This window comes from Peromyscus eremicus, chromosome 11 (genome assembly GCF_949786415.1).
Source record: "Peromyscus eremicus chromosome 11, PerEre_H2_v1, whole genome shotgun sequence".
NCBI lineage: Eukaryota > Metazoa > Chordata > Mammalia > Rodentia > Cricetidae > Peromyscus > Peromyscus eremicus.
The window spans coordinates 70,741,664-70,755,033 of record NC_081427.1 but is presented as its reverse complement, the minus strand read 5'-3'; the positions used below and the strand labels follow the sequence as shown (position 1 = coordinate 70,755,033).

At 35.9% G+C, this 13,370-nt stretch overlaps 1 pseudogene; it reads left to right on the top strand.

The window, feature by feature from the left end:
• The first annotated feature begins 612 nt into the window (after positions 1-612).
• LOC131921583 (ADP/ATP translocase 2-like) overlaps positions 613-13,370 on the top strand; it is a 37,291-nt pseudogene continuing 24,533 nt past the window's right edge.

Sequence of the window (13,370 nt, the reverse complement as noted above, 5' to 3'; positions counted from 1 at the left end):
CAATTATACATATATAAATATAATATATAATTATATATTATTACAATCATAACTTGAGCCCTGTATTATAGGAAGATTTAAAGAAAAGTTGAAATGGATTTTAAAATATTCAAAGCTTTAAAGAAAAATTCATATTAAAGATGAAATTTTGAGTTTTCACTATGCACTTCATGCAGAAAAGGAACTTGATGCATGCACAAAGAAGCATATCAAAATTCTTCAGTTTGTTCCCAGGGCTCTGACACCAGCTGACTTAGATTAAATAGCAGTGAGCTGGAAAAGCATTCTGGGTATTGGTATGCAAATGAATTCACCAAGCATTTCTTCCTATGGCTTTGGAATTCCCACAGCTACAACTACATGAAACATATATTTTAAAATTACATTTTAAGCAAATAAATGTAACATTAAACCTATCCTTTTCATAGCCCAAATATAATCCTAATAGAGCTAAAAATGTTTGATAAGAGGAACAAAAATAATTCTGAGAAGATGGGAGTATTTATCAGGGTATTCAAAGGTACCTGGGAACATGTGCAAATGACATAAACTTGTCTCTGTAGTTCCAGCTTGAGCACACTGCCACAGAGCCATTCCTGCTCAAGTCGAAGGATGGCCATGGCCAGCAGGTACAGGAAGCAGGTGAAAATCAGTGGTTACCTCATGAAGAGAAAATATTGTTCACAAATGTTGTTTTGAGGGTGACTTTTCTAGTGAGTCCTGTTCCCATCATCTGATGTTATAAGGAAGTTATAGTGCAGTGGAAAATTACTAATTTGGGAAGAAAAGGAAACCTTTACAAAAATCAATCCTTTCTTCAGAAAAATAGCTCACATAGAGAATTTTACAATATATTTATATTTGACACCTTAGCTGCCAGCAACCCGTACTGTAAAGAGAATGGATTACTATGAAGCCTTTTCTCGCTCAGATGAAATATTATAATGGCAGTGTTTTAGCAATACGACACAGATTCTTGATTTTCCTCAGTGTTTAACTCTACCCTTCCTTGTACCCACACTTCAGTGGTGTAGTACTGGTTTCCAAAATTATAAACTGAAATGCAAAATGCATAATGCAAGGCATTCTTTCTTCTATGTTAGCCAAGATCACTTTGCAGCATACCCCTGCAGGGGACCTAACAGGGAATTTCCAAAAACATTAATGTATTCAGAAGAAATGTCAAAATAAAGAAAGCCTGTAAACACTGTCTGTGGGAAGCTTTTTGTGCCATTCCCGAATGCAAAATGAACTCTCATTTTCTTACAGAAGTAGAATCCATTTCTGCCATCTAGTGACAATAAGTCCAACAGATATTGAGAAAAGAAACTCATTTTCTAAATGTGCTCACAATTCAATCCAAAGCAACTAGGACATGTAAGCAGGCACTGTCCTGAAGATGCAATAAAACACATGCACACATATTCTTTAGAAAGGAATTTTAAGGAAAGTTTCTTGGGTGTTAAGTGGCATCCACATGTTTCTTATTAATCTTTGAAGCTAGAAAACAAATATATAACAGTACTTACTATGTGCACATTGCTTTCCAAAGGTGTCAAATCACTTACACATGTGTTAACTTGTTCAACACAGGAACAAAGCGGGAGGAGTGTGTCCTAAGCAGAAGTATGGTCTCTAAAGCCAGATGTCTAAACCTAAAGCTTGTTTGCTCCCATATTTGAAAACTTGTGAATGATCCTTCCAATAGAGTATTAAGCTCTCATGATTATAGACCTTAGTTCAATGACTGTAACATCATGTCTTTCCATATAATTTATTATATAACATGGGTACATGATGTGTATATGTAGTAAAGTACAAAAGCTTTCCTTCCAAAAGTTCTCTTCCTGGAACTTTAGAATCTGAATACCCACAAGCAGATGTAAAACAATTTAGTTGCAGAGACATCTTGGTCATGGAAGGTAAGGAAGAGGATTATGATGTAAGGAATGCTTACTGGGTTTGTGAGGTGTTTCTCTCTCTCTCTCTCTCTCTCTCTCTCTCTCTCTCTCTCTCTCTCTCTCTCTCTCGTGTGTGTGTGTGTGTGTGTGTGTGTGTGTGTGTGTGTGTGTTGTTGTTGTTGTTGTTGTATGTGAATGTGGCATATGCAGGCAAGTGTGAATACATTTGCACATGCACCCACGTAGACAAGTTCAGATATCTTCCTCTACTGTTCTTTGCTTTATTGCCTTGAGACAAGGTCTTTAACTGAGTGAAAGGATCACCACTTTGGCTAGACTAGGGGGTTGGCAAACTCCAGGTATCTGCCTCTCTACAAATAACAATACAGAGTTTACAGGAAGAGCAGTGTGTAGTCAAGTCTGGCTTTTTATGTGGTTCTTGAGATTCAAATTCAGATCTTCATACTTGCAGAAGAAACACACTTACCCGCTGAGCCTATTCTTAGCCCCCAATTTACAGACTTAAAGAAAATTATCTCTCTAGTTGTCTTAATCAGTTTTATTTTGTTTTAAGATAATACCTACTGATGGCTACTTTATACAAAAAGAGTGGTTGTGTGCATCCTCCATCCAAAATCTTTAGAGCCAGAATCTTCTGACTGAAGATCTGAACAGAATGGCCCCAAAGTCCTGATGAGGTCCTCTCTGGCTATATCACAACATAGGCAGAGAGCAGACAAAGAAATGTCACCTTGTGGGAAGCCAAGCATTCTCGATAGCCTGGTTTCAGGCCAAATGACAGAAAGAGAAGGCAGTCACATAGTACCTAATCTACTCACAAGTCCCCAACAGTGCTTTCATCAGTTAAAATGCTTGCAACCCAAGTGCCTGGTGGTTGGCCCTGCCTCTTTTCTCCTTTTTAAATTTTTTTCTTCCTTTAATTGCTGAGATTATAAAGATACTACCACTTAAAAGATCCATAGCCCCAACACAGCCAGGAGCAGACTTCCAGCATGTGAACTCTCTCTGAGAACCACCTACAAATGCCAGCACCAAATAATTGTTTGAAACTTGGATTTGAAGATGTAAAAAGAAAGAAAACAAAGTCAGTAATTACTTTGATTATTTTGTGACAGTATTGTTCATTTTTTCCTTTTCTTTTAACTACTGAACACAATTTTTGTTTTTGACTCAATATGTTCTTTTCTGGGTCAGAGCAGATGAGATAATACAAAAAGTAAGCAAATATCTTTCCAAGAATATGTAAGTTCTGTCCATACACACCTGTGAGGAGACTGGGGATTTAGAAATAGGTGCAGATTTTTGAAGTGGGACTATTGTGGGATATTTTTCTGTATGTTGTGAATGTGTGATGCTCTCATGGGTTGATAATAAAGCAGTTTTGGCCAATGGCAAGGCAAGATGAAGTTAGATGATACAATCAAACTAAGGACAGAGAAGAAGGGTGGTGAGACACCAGTCTGCCACCAAGGAAGTAAGATATGTAGAAAAGAAGGTAACAAGCCACAAACAATGTGGCAAAGCATAGGTAAGAAATATGGATTAATTTAAATGTAAGAGCTAGCTAGGAATGAGCCTGAGACATCAGCTAAACATTTATAATTAATATAAGCCTCCGAGTGATTATTTGGAAATGTCTGGGGGATGGGGCAGGACAGAAAAAAAGCTTCTGATTACAGTGGGACTTTGGAAATAACTTTAATTTTCTCCTATATATATATATATATATATATATATATATATATATACATATATATATATATATATTGTTTGTAATAATTATGATATGAGTTCAGGTGTTGAGGCCAAAGTAGGACCAGAGAATACATCCAACTGCAGTTTCCCCTCACTCCTCACAGTCCCTCTCCCTGGTACCCTCTCCCCAGGTTCACTTCTTCTCTTCAGTTTTCCTTCAAAAAATATGTAGGATTCCCAGAGGTAAGCATCTAACCTGACCTAACAAGTTACAATAAGACCAGATACAGACCCTTATATTAAGGCTGGACCAGACAAGGCAACCCAGTAGGAGGAAAAGAGTCCAAAGTACAAGCAAAAGAATCAGAGATGCATAAGGAGAGTTACTTGCTACAATAGTAAGAAGTGTCTAGAAATGCAAATCAAGAGACATATATTTAGAAGTTTAGCCAAATCCTCAAAGATCTTAGTGTTAGTACTTTATAGTACTCAAATAATACTATAAAGAGACTGCAGTAGCTCATGTCATCAGGTGTAAACCTGACATTCAGGAGAATAAACATTCTCTTTCTTAGACTGAAAGAGTAAGGGGACATTTGACAGTAGTTACTTCTAGATTATCTTTCACATAGTACTGGTCAGAAGTGGCCTTTCCTGTGCCAGTTCGTGGCATGGGAGAGTTGAAATGCCATTGTTGAAATGCCGTGTCTTGGATTAATCATTCAAAGTGTACTATTAAGACATCAACCATATCTGACAGAAAAGCTAGAATTGTCTCAATTTGTGCAAATGTGTGATAGTAAAATGCCTTTCACAACCTGTAGCTGAAACTTAATTACTGAACACATTCATCTCGTCTCTCCATGGTTTAAATTGTCTAGATAAGTAGTGAAGTTGCTGAGGTAGATGCTGTCTTACCCTCATTGCAGTGCTGTCTCGTATGATGAATGATTTATATGATCCATTCAACACTCCAAGCAACATAACTACCAGCATTTTTCTAGCTTGTGTTTCTAGTACTGGCTTTGAGTGCATAGGATTCTCATGCCTGAATGCCTGTGCTGCTTCCCATGCCATCTCTCGGGTCTCTCCTGATAGTTGCTGTCTTGGAAGAGAAGCACACAGTTGACAGATAGGAGAACAATAACCTGTCTAACTCAGAGACTAACGCCTGTGCAGTGGAAAACGATAGGCATGAGGCTCAAACTGGGAGATTATATATCAATGAATTCAAAATAAAATAGAGAATTAAATAAGAATGAGTCAAACTTATTGATTTAAGATATATGAAAGAAATTCTTTGCTTTTCTCCATGGCAGAATGATTTTCACAAGCTCCCTTAGACACCTAAGACTCCCAAGGAGACACACTCATTTCCAGCTTTACTCTTAAAATTCAATGGGCATGGATGATCAAACAGGGATCAATGGGAGTTCCTGTTTTGGAGAATGGGATTTTCCTGTTAAAGTTCCTTTTTTTCTATTTGTAAGATGGTGTAGAGGATCTTACAAAGACTTTCTACTCAGCTATTGGTTTTCAAACTTGTGCAATACCTCTAGCAGGATGTCTCACATACATTATTTCATTAAGTGCACATTAGCATGGAGGAGAGGTATACATATTTTCATTTATTTGATAAAGACTGAGCTTAGAGAAGTGGAATAACTTGTAAATTATAGAATGGGCAAGTAATTGTTCTAGATAAGATATGACCCTAGATCAATCTCATGAAAATTTATGAATGCAAATTTTATTTATAACTTTATTTATAACTCTAAAATCATGTCTACTCCAGAAAGGGGGGGATAAAACTGCATTAACAACTAGAACCAAAGTATTATAGAGTTGGACTGTGTTGTTCAGTGATTGTTCAGAGTCAGTGGTAACAGTTTACACTTTGCTAGTAAACAATGACAGAAAGTCTGGCTCACACTCAGAGAAAGTCCACCATGCTGTTTATGCATGGAAAATGGGAAAATATAATATTTTTAAATATCCATATGAATTAAAAGCCAAGGGTATTGGTGAGTGTTGTTGACATCTACAAAATCACCATGTCATCAAGCAGTACTTTCTTTCTTTATAGTTGAATTCATGAAGCAAGATAGAATTTCCTGCCTAGTAATAGAAAATATGAAAATTTTTGACATTGTTGTATAATTTCCCCATCACAGAAAAAAAGCAGAAATTGCATAAAAATAAGATACAAAATATGTCTTTCTATATATCCCTTCTCCAAAATTGGCCCAGTGTAAAAAGCCACACATAGAAAACTTAGGGTAGAAAAAGATATTCTAAACATATAATGACAATTTCACCATGAAAACCTCTCCAACAAAAAGGAAGATTCAGGGTCACATTTATTACTCACTTTTAAAAAGAACACAAAATTGTATGGTGACAAAGGATTTCATACACAAAACCCTGGGTTCAGTCCCCGTTACCACATAAACAGAATATGAGGTGAATATCTGTAATTCCAGTACTCTGAAGGTCAAGGCAAGAAGATCAGAACTTTGTTGTCCTTAGCTACATAAAAAATTTGAGGTCAGACTGAGTACATGAGATAGACCATGGCTCAGAACAAGTATGAAAGCCCTTAAGTTTTGTATCTTTTTTTAAATACCAAAGCAATGTGCAAGTGCTACTTTATACTGGATAATCCAAAGGCATTAAGATATTATTAACTCATCATTCTTCCAAGCTATGCTACTTTGAGTTATCCAATGTTAAAATTTTTGTGTACATTCTTTGAGGTCTTCCTATAAGACCATGCTAAGTCAAAAGATTATTCTCTTAAAGAATGGCTTCTCTGACAGCATCTCCCAACAGCTCTTGTATATCAAATACATCTTTTCAGAGCAATGTATTCCTGGAACTCATTTCTATTAATAGCTGAAATATACTCTCAATACTTTAACTTCTGTGATCATTTACCTGTTTGCAGGCATTTAGACTATGATCAGGAACTTGTAATTATAACTAAATTAGAATAAATGCAGTGTCTATGTGTTTCTGTACAGTAGTTCCTGAAATGAAGAAACTAGAGTAAAAAAGATACATGTATATGTTAGAACCTAATGGATAGTGGCATATGATTTTCTAAATGTTGACTTTAATGAGATGCGTCATTGACTGTCTAGCTGGAACTCTTTCTGAGAGGCATAAAAGATAAATGGGTTTTATTTTAATCACTAAAATATTTATGCCACTGAAAGATTTGATTGTAACTTTTACTTTTGCTTACCAAATGTGAATATATGTTATTTCAATAATTGGACTGATTAAAAAAAAAAGAACAGAACGAATGATAAAGAAATGGAGTAATCAAATTTATATGCAACCTATCTAACTAGAATAGACGTGAAGTCTCAACCATTTTTTTCTTCACTGTATAAATGTAGTTCAATATCTCTGCTCATGGCAGTGGATGCTTTCTGAAACAGAATACCCAGTATGTCTTCGTAGGCCAATACAGTACAAACATAAGAAAAGTGCAGTTCTCAGTTAGGTCCACATAGACATGTGAACTCAGAAGAAAGAGGATGAATGCAGCTCTCATTTCTATAATTTCATTTGATTTGCCTTATTTTCCTTGTGTGCTCTAAAAGTACATGATACAGATTTAAATAAAATCACATACTTTTAAAAATTACTTTGTTTTCAAAATGAATGTATAATTAGGCTTCAATATTATTTCAGAAGCAAAAGTAAAAATAAAAATTGAAGTTATAATTATATATTTAGATATTAGCATGTAAAATATCAATATGAAGATTGATCCCATTAAGAATATTTAATAGTTCATGCCAAAAAAATTATCAGAACAAAAGAGTATCTTTCCCTTGTTTTTATGTATAGTTGTTATTAGTGATCAATTTTAACAGTTGATTAGAACATTAAACATTAGAATACTTTAATAAGTTTCACTTTTGTACATCTAGTTCTGGTCTATTATGTAGGCATAGACTTTGCTAAGTCTCAAGTGTATTTCCTATCATATCTTGGGATTTGAAGATATTTAAGGCCAGGGATAGACAGTATTATCATAAAGTTACAACCTAATGTGAAGAAACAATATAAAGATGACAGAAGAAACACGCCTTAACAGGGAAATTAAATGATAGTATGGTTGATCTGGAAGGACAAAATTATTAAATGGATACATGCACAAAAAACATTCTGACACTGGATATCTTCTTATATTCAATGAGAAGTTAAAAAGTAATGAAACACAACACTTTAAGCATTACTAGAAAATTACATACCATATATTCTATTCCAAGACTTAGACAAGGTCTCCAAGAAATAGCCTAACATGAACCACACAGGAAAGTGTGTTATTGAGGAAGAATTCTGGGTAGAAACACGAAGGATGTCAGGAAACAGGGCATCAGAAAGAGACACAGTTAAGTAAGGAGAGATCTTTGTCAGGGCCCCAGAAAATGTGCTTCTTGTTGATCAACAAAGGCATCTGGAGTATATGTTTGTCTGAAGACTTACATAAGGAAGCAGGATTCCATCTTCTAGTCCATCACACGCTTGTCACCTCCTAAGAACAAAGTGGTACCTCTAGTAACTCTGAGAATGTCTTCTGAAAGAAACTACATGTTGCTAGACAAAGAAGAACCCAGATAAAGTGATAACCCACAGAAGTCTGGTCAATCGTTTATTAAGGGATATGATAGGATTAACACATTCATGAATACAGAATGAAGTGATACAGCTGTATCCTTGTCCACCAGTGAAGGATAGAGAAAGCTCCATCCCAGATGATCAAAATGTGGCATGAGGAAAACCTCCATGTCCCAGAGAGAGTGTGTGACCCTCCTCCTCAGTTCTTCTTCAGTCATGTATTCAGAGAAGAACATGCCCCATAGGGCTAGTCACACCAATACCATTAGCTAAACAGATCAAATTCCCATAATGCTTTCCCTTTTGTGTTTAATTAAGAAGGTTATAATCCTAATACAAAACTATATACAATAAGAACAATTATCAGTATTGTCCAGAGGAATGAAAAGGTAATAACATAAACAAAAGGGACCTACAACCAATAAACCAGCATCAAGCAAGAAACACATTCTCGATGTCCAGATCATAGATAATTGGTAAATTACAGAGATTATTCCAATAATTATCCTATCCTGATGAGTCTAAGTCTTGTACTTAATATGCCCTTAGCTAAGATTTCAGAGGATTGTAACTGTAACTATGTAGTCTTCAATCCCAACCAAGACAATGGAAAGAAAGTAATCTTGCCTAAGTAAGCAGGAGGTGCAAGCAAGCGACTTCTAAAAACTGTAAGAACTGATTGAAAGAGCTGGCTGCCTGGACAGTCACTCAATGTTTCTGTGCAATGCTGGGGCATCCAGCTCTGGCTAATAGGCCTAAAATATCTGAAAGACTCTTTTAGAAGCAGGAAAATTTGAAGGACTCTCCTACACTGTCTTGGCAAGGTTCAACAGTCGCTTTTCCTTGTGTTTTGTTTATCCATATTGGACAGCATGCTTACTGTCATCGGTCAAGGCAAGGGTCATTCTTTTCCCAATAGGCCAGTTTCGCCAAGAAGAAAACAAACTCCATATGGAGTGTCTTTGGTGCCCATCATTCTCTCGGGAGTATGCTGCCAAGAGCAGTCATGTCTCCTCCTCAGTCCTTATCAGTCATGTACTCAGAGAAGACCATGCCCCATTGGGCTAGTCACCCCAATATCATTGATTAAGTGGATAAAATTCCTACAACACACACAAAGTGATAAAAATGGTGTGCTGAGGCTGTGTTGTTATCAGCATGGGTTCAGATAGAACACGGGCACTGTTGGATATGTTAAAATATTTGTGGTACCATCCCAAGACACTGTCAACAACAAGTACTATGAAGGTAAGTTGAGGTAAAGTCAATGATTATGAAACTGCAACATACATTCCAAATCCCAATGATGATAACATGATCTGTAAATTTTTGACCATGTTCTGTGGAAACTCTGTTGCCTGGGATAACTCATGTAACTGACTCTGACACAGGGTGTCACAGGACAGTCACAGACTTGATGTCATCACTGTGTTAGAGGGTAGGATTACACCTCAGAACTTGGTGGCACTGTGTTTACACATTTACTACACGCATCATTTTTGCAAGATCCCTTCCTGCTTTTCTGAAGTGAGGGTTGGTCCTGAGCCTAAGAGGAGGGAGGGCAGAGTTGTTTCAAACACATAACTACTACAGTGTTCAGTGGATAGATATGTAAACTATTACTTTTAAGCAAGACAAAAATATGATATGTAAAAACCGTAAAATTGAGATGATAAATCTAAGAATCATATTGGTGACTCAAAAAATATAATTTATATTACACTGATTAGGACTGAATTCTGTTAGCAATTTACAGATTAGAAACTAGGAGAGCAAAGTAAATATCGAATGGTATCTGAGAATGTTAAATACGATATTAAAATGTAGGTATCTAAAAAATCGTGTGATCATAGGTATGAGAAGAACACAAGAGTTAGAATAAAAGCAATTTATTCTCCATGGGTCAAGTTGAAACTCCTATGAGTAACAGTGGACTCAGATGGAGGACAACATTGATAAAAGGTCACCACAATGATGATATGACAGTATTTTTTCCAGATAGAGAAGTAATTAAAAATGAAAATGTGGTACTAGTACTGTTCATATAGATCACTTTTATATATAAATGAACAAAATAGAAGAATAAGAGTTACTAGTCTAGGGTGGTTATCACAACAGGTATGATTAGGTCTCTTAATGTTTAGGAAAGACTTGCCTTTGGAGAAGCCTCTGAGGTAAACATTATTAATGGAAAACTGTAGGCAAATATGCATAGCTAAATATACAGTTACATGGCACAGAGGACTCTAAAAACAAATGTGAGAAAAAGGATTTTTTAATGAACAAAGAAAATGTATATTACCGTAGGATTAGCTATGGAGCTAGATAAGTTATTTATTAAGAACCATAATTATATGATAGCAAGATTATTCTAGAAAATTTCAGCTCCTTTAGAGGCCAAATGGTTGTCACTTATATATATATATATATATATATATATATATATATATATATATATATATATATATAACCTACTATGTGAGTTTGAATTTACTATGCCTTGTAAAATGCTACTAAAATTACTACTTCTTGTTACTTGTCAATATGAATAACAGAGAAAAACATTTAAGGAGTATCATCAAAAATATGTATTCTATAGAACTGGTTATCTTCTGTAACCAGGCAGGGCTTCCAGTGGTTTGGGACTGGTACAACAATCTAGCCACAAAATCTTTGACCTACAACCTATCCTGTTTGCAAGATGTGCTGGGAAATGGTGGCTCGGAGCTTGTGGGAGTGGCCAGCCAATAACTAGTCTAAATTGAGGCCCAGGACAGGGAGTCCATATCCAACACTGCCTGGATGGCCAGGAACTAGAAGCTGGATGGCCTAAAGACACAAGGTAGAATCAAACACAAATGGCAAAAAAATTAAAGTCAATAAAGTGATTCCTAATGATATTCTGCTATGCTCATAGATTGGTGCCTAGCCCATTTACTGTCAGAGAGACTTCTTCCAGCAGCTGATGGGAGCAGATGGAAAGATCCACAGCCAAACATTAGGCAGAATGCTGGGAACCCCACAGAAGATGGGGGGAAGGATTGTAGGGGAGAGGGGTCAAGCATACCAGAACACAGCCCACAGAATCAACTAAGCAGACCTCATAGGGTCCCACAGAGACTGAAGTGGCAATCCAGAGACTGCATGGATCTGTACTAGGTCCTCTGCATATATGTTGTGGTTGTTCAGCTTGGGGTTTTGTGTGACTCCTAACAATGGGAGTAGAGATATCTCTGACTCTTTTGCCTGCTCTTGGAATCCTTTCCCTCCTACTCAGTTGCCTCATCCCGCCTTGATATGAGGGTTTATTCCTAGTCTTAGTGCACCTTGTTATGCTGTGCTGGGAGGCCTATTCTTTTTTGAAGAGAAATGGAGGAGCAGTGGATCCGGCGGAGAGTGAAGGTGATGGGAGACTGGAATTATATAAGAGAAGAATATACAATTGTATTTTATAAGAGAAGAATAAATAAAAAATATATATGTGTTCTATTCACTTTAAAATTTAAAGCAATGATGATATATTTTAGAGAAAATCCAGTGGTAATACTTTTCACGCTCTGTGAAAATTATTTTTAATCTATTTTCAAATATAAATTATACTTAAAATTATAAAAATGAACGCATTGTTATGTTAATTATTTACTCAGAAAATATCGTTGAGATTAACAGCACTGATATTCTCTCCTGAAATGTATACATTGTTGAAATGCTGCATTTGTGTCTCAGCTCTTACATTGTGTATTGCTTTAGTGTTCAATCCTTGACTCAGCAAATATTTAGTAAAAGTGATAACTGGCTGATTAAACTCTCACTGTGAGCCATTGGCATATCTAATGCAATGGCCTACTTCTATAGCTATTTTGAAATCTCACCTTTCATGAGCTGGGCCATGAGAGGGTAGATGACTAGATCATATGTCATATACACTCCTCCCCTGCAACAATGGCTTTTATATCAGAAACATGGCATATCTTAATCTGGAGGAAATTAACACAAAACAGACTTATGAAACTCCTTTGTTTGAGGTAACATGTTTTTTATTTTATAGTACACACATATATAACAATTTGAGTCCTGACTGTGGTTTCATGAATAATTAAGACATTTCTTCAAAGAAACTCATATTCTTTTACCTAAAGATATTGATCATATTTCTTTTTTTTGATTGGTTTCTACAAAGCCTAGAGTCAAATTTCAGATCTACCTTAGCAAGTGTATAGAACTATAGGGCAAATACTTTATGCACCAACCTGACTTCTGGCTTGATTTTACTTTTTCATCCTTCCTCTTTCCTTTGGCTTTTTTACACATTTAAAATTTATTTTCTCTTCATGCAACTTTATGTTTTCATAAATAGTTTTTGTTAAAATTCAGAATACTAATAAATAAGTAACTAAAACCTCAACTAGACTGTCTCTGTAAGGCAGCACAGGTGAGCTCCTGCAGAGATAATTTGTTGAAAGGGTAGGGTACCACAATAACAGTACCATTCTTAGATGAACCACTCTTGCCTGGGGAGAAAGGAGTGAAGGAGGTGATCTTGAGCATTGCTGTTGGTAAGATAATTAAAATTTTATTCACTGTTACAGCATAGACATAAATCATAGGTACAGCGTGATAAATAGCATCAGACTCATGAGTCCAGTGCATGAGAGCTGAGCTACTGCTAAAGTGAAGTTACGGTCTCCTTGCTGGGAAGCATGATGATTGGTAATATAAATAAACAATGAGGAAAACATAGGAGGCATTCACATCCACACTAACCTGATGAAATGTGGAAGATATAGAGGAAAGAAAGCTGGTGACAACTCTTTTCAAAAGTGAAGCTTCCTCTGGGTGGGGGTGCAGGAGGAGGGAAGAGGGGGATCTTTGATTGGTGTGTAAAATGAATGGAAAATTTTTCTTAATAAAAAAAGTGAAGCTTAACCTAAAATGTGTACTGTAAATCTGAAAAAAATGAAAATAAGGGTCTAATAGCAACAGAAAATATAGTATATATATTGCATATACTGATGAAGTGTATCAACTGTTAATTCAGTGTACTTCCAATGATTAGTGAATTAGTGCATGTCAGTTACCCACTAAATTCAATGCAGAAGCTTTTAAAAACTTTACTTT